The sequence below is a fragment of the Tenrec ecaudatus genome, chromosome 10 (assembly GCF_050624435.1).
Source record: "Tenrec ecaudatus isolate mTenEca1 chromosome 10, mTenEca1.hap1, whole genome shotgun sequence".
Classification (NCBI taxonomy): Eukaryota; Metazoa; Chordata; class Mammalia; order Afrosoricida; family Tenrecidae; genus Tenrec; species Tenrec ecaudatus.
In genome coordinates, this window is record NC_134539.1 from 148,927,905 (window position 1) to 148,936,114 (window position 8,210).

The window sequence follows — 8,210 nt, forward strand, 5'->3', positions numbered from 1 at the left end:
TTCACAGGGGCACAATGCCTCACATTTCTCCTACAGAGTGGCTGATGGTTGCAAACTCTTGACGTTGCAGTTAGCGAACCAAAATGGAACTCACTTTTCAGGGTTTCTTAATGCTGGACAAATGTCCTAAATACCTATGTCCTCAACTAACCTGATATGGCAGGATCAACAATATTGAGTTCCTCAGAAATATCCTCTCATTAAAGCACATGAAAGGATAGCCTTCGTTTGGGTTTGGTATTGGAAATGAAAAATAAAACATTCTGAATGGATAATTCTATTCCTTATGGACATAAACCTCTATGGCAGTGACTTCAGATTTTATTTAAGAAACCATCACGAGGAAATTGAACCAAAGGGGAAACTGACTAAAAATGTTACTGTCTATTTTGTACTTGTGCACAAGCCAACAAATACGGTGGCTATTATACTTACCTGGCAGGGGAGATACCATGATCACGAAGGTGGTTTTCCCAGGGCGAGGCTTATCCATTGCACTCTGGATGTGCTGACCTCTGCGATTTCCCCAAATGTGGGAAACTCGACTGCATAATTTGTGGTAGTGGGGGACTGCGTTCGTGCTCTCCCCTGAAAACTGGGTTATATATAAAAAAAATAAGGAAAAAAAACAATTAAAAAATGGTGGCTATTAAACAATTCCTCCTTCTCCTCCTCCTCTTCCTCCTCTTTCTTCTTCTTCTTCTTCTTGTCTCTACTTATTCCACGGTTCAGGGGAAGGACAGGGATTTCCACTCTTCTAGAGAGTCACATTCTCAGAACCTCACAGGGGAAGTTCTACCCTGTCAGTATCGACTCCCTGGCAGTGTTTGTGTGGTCCCTTGTTGTCTTTTATTCCCCTGTCGTCCTTGGTGAGTGCCCTTGAGTTGAATCCAATGCACAGGATCCTATAGAACAGAGTAAAACTGCCCCCATGGAGCTTCATGGTGGGGTGGACACCACATCTTTTATTTTATTTTTTGCAGAATGGCTGGTGCATTTTAACAGTCAAACTTTTGGTTATCAGTAGTGCAAGGCTCATTTCCTATCCCTGTACCCAGCCCAACGAGAACTTGAAGTTGAGAGTTACCTATTTCATTGGATTCTTTACAACATAAACCATAGTTCTTGGTTTACGTAGACCAGTGTGGACTTCTGGTCCCCCAAAAGAAAAGGCATCAGAAAATACACACACACACACACACACACACACACACACACAGTGAGTTTCAGAGGAAGATTTAATATAAGGACCAGAGAATCAAGATGAAGAGACGCTAAACTCTTAGTTCACAAGTTCCAGAAAGAGTCACAGAATTTACAAGCACTTATCTTGATTCCCGAGCCCAATTTCTGTGAGAGCTCTCCTCCTGCTGCCTGCCTGCAAGCTTTCCAACACCCTAGGGCAGTCATGTTTTCTTTCTCTCTTGGCATCTTGTAGGTTTAATGTTCATCTGTTCGGGCACATTGAGGTGATTTGCCAAATAACTCCTTTTGGCAAAAAGAATGTGCTGGGTTATTATTCCTCCATCCAAATGAGCCAGACTGACTGTCTACACTGTGGGAATAAGCCAGATAATTACTTTAACCATGTCTTTCCCTTTGACTGTGTATATGTGGTCCTTGTAGTCTAGATAAACTTGGTGAAACCTCATATTGAATAATTTACTGGCAAGTAGCCATGTGCTCAGAGTAATTTAATGCCCATCTTTGGCTGCTACGGGGCGCAAGTGACAAATGTGGGTTTTGTTTATCCATACATTAGAAGGAATTTTCTTTTCGTGATCCAAGAGAAAATCTCGCAGAGCGTGAGCAAAATAATGCTCCTCAAGATTTGTTTTGGATTCCAAGTTTTCCTCCAGAATCAAGCGCGCCGTGTGCAGACGACGCTGATGCCGCTAAGCTTTTCACAACGGAAAGACCCTCTAAAAGGTCCCATATGTTTCGATCGCCTCCCAAGTCAAGCAAGAGTTATTACCTTTAAACCGTGTCTGACGGACCATATGTTCACGAAAGTAGTGCGCAGGGGTGGCACATTATGCAAAAACATACAATGTGAGTGTTATTTCCCTGACTGTGCTCTACTGATCTCTTTTACTATCGTTGACTTCGATTTCTGGCTTTTCTTCCCCCTGCCCTGCGGGTTTAATGTGAAGTCTTTGTCTGGGTGCCGGTTGATGCAGAATGTTGCTCTCCAGCAAGCCCTTTCCCTGGCGAGGTGTCTTCCCTGTTCTGCAAACCACTTTGTCTAATGCAGGAAGGAATCCAGATAACCACCCTGGACATGGACTCCTTAGGACAATGGCTCCAGCATAGATGTCCCCGAGACTGCACCCGGTGGCCTGGAGAGACCATTCAGGCAGGAGGAATTGGCGTGCTACAGCCTCAATCATTCAGCGCTGTTGACTAGAGGATCATTGGATTCTCCATGGCTGTGGACCTGGCAGAGGCAGGTTGGGCATCCCTCATTCACCTCAGCCAGGAGCCACACTGGGTCGGGTCAGTGTGTGCCCACACCTGCCTGTCCTGTCCCATAGCTTCACTTGAGGATGCCACTAGGTGACCAAGTCCCATTTAGGCAATGGTTCACACAGACTTCAGGCCTAGCCTGAGTCCAGGCTGTGGCCCCCTTGCACCCAGCCCTCTGCAAGTCTCGAGTGTGAAGGGACTGGGTGCAAACTGGATACAGGTACTGCACTGCTTTCAGGTCCAAACACAGATTGCCCCAGAGCAACCAGATGTGCACTTGACTGTGCTCCCAATTGTTACCATTCTGATTACTGGGGAACTAGCAAGCCCGATCCTTGCCGTCTTGACCATGACTTGTACCTCTGTTATACAAATATGATAGCATTGTTCACTATTGAATTAGAGTGCATGGGGAAATGTCAGGAGACACGTATGCACAGGTAATTGATCTGAGAACTTTTTAAAGCATCATTGGGTTATTTCCACCTGTTATAGGTGTGAGTGATGTATTTGTAAAAAACAAAATAAATACAATAGAGGGACACTCCGTTTTGTAAGCCAGGACTGAGGTTGCTATGTTTTATTGTAGGACAGTTATATACTATGATTTCCCACAGATCGCCACCCCAGCTTGAGTCCTGTAGTGATAGAAACCAACCAAACAAAATCCCTGACTGGGAGCCAGAACCTAGGAGCCCTCGGGGCACAGTGCTTGCACATTTGGCTGCTAACTTTGCAAGGCCAGCAGTTCAAAACCAGCACCCACTCTAATGAAAAAAGACGAGACTGTCCCCTCCTGTAAAGATTTCCAGTCTCCAAGCTCATATATATATATATATATATATATATATATATATATATATATATATATATATATATATATATATATATATGATGCCATCGTTTTATGGCCTGAAATATAAAATTTACATCAAGACATGAATGTATCTGGGTTTATAGAGGAGACCAAATGACATAATTTACACTTTGGATTTTATTTTTCAATCTTTGGATTTTATTTTTCAGTCATTCATGCAGATTATCCATTTGCTTTGCCTAAATTTACTAGACAAATGACATCATATATAGTTTTTAGCCAATAACATGTTCTGTGTGGGTCCTGACTTGAGCTACTGACTGCAAGGTCAGCAGTTTGAAACCACCAGTCTCTCAACTGGAGAAAGAAGAGGCTTTCTAATCCCTTTAAGCGTTACAGTCTCAGAAAACCGCAGGGGCAGTTTGACTCTTTCCCGTGTGGTCACTATGAGTCAGAAATGACTCAATGGCAGCGTGATTAGTTTGGTTTGGTGTAGGAAAAATCCTGTGGGATTTTATCATATTTGAGTCATGAAAAAAATTCATGTTGATGCAAAATTAGTTCTTTCTCTTGTTTTTTGTAAATGCCTTACATCCAGTATATGGATGAAAGTGTTTTGATTCTTGCAGTGATTAAAAGACACACAACATCCAACTAAAAACAAACAGCACATGTTGTTCTTTTGGAATCTCCACTCTTACTCAATTTCTATGTTGTCACTAAACACTTGAATAAAGGGGTGGATCAGCATCTTATGACTTAATAGATGCTCTCAGAACTAATAGGAACTTCACAAAAGTTGCCAAAAGTATAAAACTTACATCAAGCTATGAATGTTTATCGAGAAGACCAAATGACATATTTAATTTATAACAATGTATATATTATTTTCAATCATTCATTCAGATTATCCATTTGCTTTCCCCTGAATTTACTAGACAAATAACATGCTCTGTTTTGGGAAGAGTTCTTATGGAGATGCTGCTTTGAGCTAGGCTTTAAAGGTTGTCACAATAAAATGTCCTTAGCCACGGATGTGAAAACATCCTTTTAATATAGATGTCCGGAGACATTTGTCTGTGTACAGACGTAAACTTAGACTTTTAAAAGTGAGCTACAGCAATTCAGGCAGAGTCCTGGGTCAAGCACAGCGTCAAAGCCCACATTTTGTGCTATTACCCGTGTGTGTCTTCCGGGACCCTGTAGAAGGCTACATTCCTTAGCCTCCCCTGTAGTTGATTGAAACACTGTGACCGAGTCTGGCAAATGGAATGTGGACAGATCCAGGCAAGGCCTACCAAGCTTTCGCATCATTTTCCAAACTTCTCTTGCTCTTTTCCCAGTTTCTGAAGGCCGTGACTTCCATAAGACCTAGCGGCAACATGGAGGAACGTCCTGGAAGACTGACTCTCTGACAGCTTCCCAATTGGCATTGAAAGGAATTCTGGTTTGAACCAGAAGTTGATATTAATTGGACCACCCATTGTTTAGAAACTTTAAGTATATGGCTTTTCCATCTTATGGGAATAAAAGTTTCCTTCTTTCAGAAGAAAAATCTCATTCCAAAATATTTTAAGAGCTTATCTGAAAATATAACAGATGAAAATAACAAACAAAAATTAAAAATATGCTGTAACAAGTGTAGAAATTCTGTATTTCAGGAAAATTGGAAACAGTGATGAGCTTGCAAAAGAAAAGAGATGATGTTCTAGATGTATTCTAAAATCAAAAACCTTTAGTTACTATAAGTTCACCACAGGTGCACCTCAACTTTACCACAGATTCGCAGTCAATTTGAAATAATCCTCACCATTTGCAAACAGTTCAAATAGCTGATAAAGTTGGGAAAGGAACCCGGAATATGCAGATATTTGTTTAATTACAACCAATGAGAGCCAGCTATGCTCTATAAGAAAATTAGGTAGCTGAATAAGCAGAGTGAAAATTCAACTAAAACAAAGTTTTTAATATAAATGGCATTTGGGAGGGTCAAGTGGATGCTCCATTGGCTTTAGATAGGTATCTCAGAAGTAGAAAGCAAACAAACAAACAAAAATCCACGCTAAAATACAAAGCAAACCAACAACAAAAATGATAATTTTTAAAAATCTGTAAGACCTGGAATCATATTTCCAAATCCATGGATCGACTAGATTAGTGACAGAAACTACTAGACCCAAAATTGAATGGTATAGAAGGCAGTTCCAAGGATATTGTAATTCTGAATGGAAATCCATAGTCACCTTCCAAAGATTGTATAGTGGCTTTTAAAAGGCTTTCTATTATTCTAAGATGTTATGTCTCAAGTGACAGAGCCACTTGAAACAGTACAGGGAAAATCCTGTCGTAGGAATCATCCTTCTCTGAGAGAAAGTCGTTGTAAGTCCAGTACAGAAAACAAGACGACGACTGGCTGGCTGGCTGGGGACAATTTTCTTTTGCTATTTACCCCCCTCACAAATGCACACGCCACAACAGAAGCAGTTATTCTTCCCCCAAATGCCTTTCACTTCTTGTTTTGTGTTGCCCACCTCGTGAGCTAAATTTTAGTATTTCTCTTTAGCCCCGAGTTGATACAAGGCAAAGTCAAAATAAGTTGCTCTGAAGTCATAGAAAATGTCATTAACCAAAGTGACTAAATCGTGACACGATCGTTTCTGAACGTAGCCCCCATCTAGGTCTCTGCTTCCTTGTGACACCCATACCATCCTTGCAAGGCTGCCACACAATCTGGGAGGAGGAGCCCTGGTGGTGTGATAGTTACATTTTGGGCTGCTAACTGCAAGGCCAGCAGTTCGAATCCACCAACCCCTTCTCAGGAATCAGCATGGAAATGAGTCAGCAGGGATTCGCTGTCAATGAGGGGGTGTGTGTTTTTTAAAGGCATAAATATACACTTCTGAAAGTGGTGTTTCCATCTCTCTACACTCCCTCAAAGCATTCTGCTCTCTCCTCTTTTATTTGGACATGTCAAAATGTCAGTCTGGGCATCATGGAGAGACTCCATCCGTGTTCCTTCTCTCTGTCCTTTGAGTTTGGGTAACAGAAGAACATCTTGAAGGGCCTTATCAAGACTCTAGGAGGGATAGGGGAAGATTCCCCAAGGAAATTCCCCTAGGATACTGCCCTGAAAATTCCCCTAGGACTCTACCCTCAGAGAAGCAAGTGCATTGTCATGATGGAAAACAATTTCTTGGCACAACTTTCCTGTTTTTGCATTTCCTCCCCAATATCGTTTTCAGTTTTCTTAAAACTTCCTCCTAATAAGGCCCCATAATCATCCTGTGTCCTTTAAGAAAATATATCCCCTTGCTCCCCTTTGCTATCCCCTCGGGGAATTGCCATAATCTGAAAAGCTGGCTTCTCTGCCTTGAAAGTAATGGGCCCAGCAAGATCCTCTGGGAAGTCGCTTTTAGACGGGGCTGTTTTTGTCGTGCTTGCTTGTTACTTGAAGGAAACTAAGGAGACGAAGGCAAGTGTGTTACCGAGAGAATGTGTCTGCAGCTAGACGTGAGAGCAGAGGATGGCTTACATGCTTTGGAATTAGCCTGTGCATGCGTGGACTCAGGCCCAGGAGGGATACTCTGACTTCCCTTGTCCTTGAACCCAAAGTAGAAACAGAAAAGCCGACCTCCTTTCAAGACTACAGGCTGACGCTGGTTCATTACACTTGTTTATAACTCTAAAGGCGCCCTGATGATGTAGTGGCTATATTTTGGGCTGCTAACTGCAAGGTCAGCAGTTCAAATCAACCAGCCACTCCACTTGAGAAAGATGGGATTTTCTGCACCTGTAAAGTCTCAGACACTCCCAGGGGCAGTTCTTCCTGTCCCATAGGGTCGAAATGGGCCATCATTGACTCAATGGCAGTGAGGTAATTCTTAAAGTAGCAGCACAGATATTTTGAACAGAGGCATCATGGAAATTCTCTGTAGATGCGTACAGCAGTCTTTCTGTCTGCTACAGATTGAGCATTTGCATTTGTTTGGCTGTGTTCTGTTTGCTGGACCATTTTCTTAAATGTTTCATGGAAAACCAGGGCTGACTGCATGGCGTTCTCTTCAGCAGCCTGCATTGTACTCTACTTTCTACTCTTTCTACTCTTCTGTGTCTGGGGCAGTCTTTCCCTTTCATCTTTCTTCTGGATGCCAACCCAAGATCAGGAAGATTTTGCCAACATCTGTTTATTATTGTATTTAAACCCAGAGAACATACGTCGGTCCACCAGCACATTGTTTATAAGTTTGTATGCCGCCGCAGATGATTGCCTTGCATTTATTTTTGATGATTTGGCTCAAAACGAATCTTTTATGTTCAAGGTATCCTTTTGTTTTATTCTGTTTTCTTTGCCTTCAAAGACAAGCATGGTTCCAAGTGGTACTGGTGGGATGATCGCAACAGAATCTCAGACAAGGCAACGCTTCACGTGCAGAACTAACAAGCACGTCCCGTGGTGTGTAGGATTGCCTCTTATACAAAGCCAAGGGTGCACACAGGCAGGCACAGTCACCGCTCTCTCTGAGGTTGCTTCAAGTGTGAACCAACTTTGTAACAGTCAGCTCTTCTTGTCTTCTACGTGACTTGTGAATAAACGAATAAAGCATCAAGCAGTTTTATAAATTTACAACTGGAAAATCTCTAAGAGCAAGCCCTTCGGTGTGATGAGAACTTAGGTAGGGTTTTAGCGATCAGGGACTTTTCTAGAGTAAAGTTGCCTGTTCTTCCCACTCCGTTCTGACCCTGTAAGTGTTGTCTTTCAATAGATCCCCCTTTCGGACCATTTTATTTGAGTATGAATTTATCCTTCTATCCACAGAGCCATGTCTCCTACCTGTATGAACTCAATGACATATTTATTGGGAGATGAGTTAGAGGGGATGAGAAATGCGGAAGTATCATGAAAGGGGGGGGGTGTTCTTGCTTTAAC

The 8,210-nt window shown here is 42.2% G+C and overlaps 1 non-coding gene across 1 annotated transcript; it reads left to right on the forward strand.

Annotated features, from left to right (window-relative positions):
• The first annotated feature begins 427 nt into the window (after positions 1 to 427).
• LOC142460466 (U1 spliceosomal RNA) lies at positions 428 to 591 on the forward strand. The gene has a single exon (XR_012786666.1). It is a non-coding gene; the product is annotated as a U1 spliceosomal RNA (small nuclear RNA).
• The last annotated feature ends 7,619 nt before the right edge of the window (positions 592 to 8,210 follow it).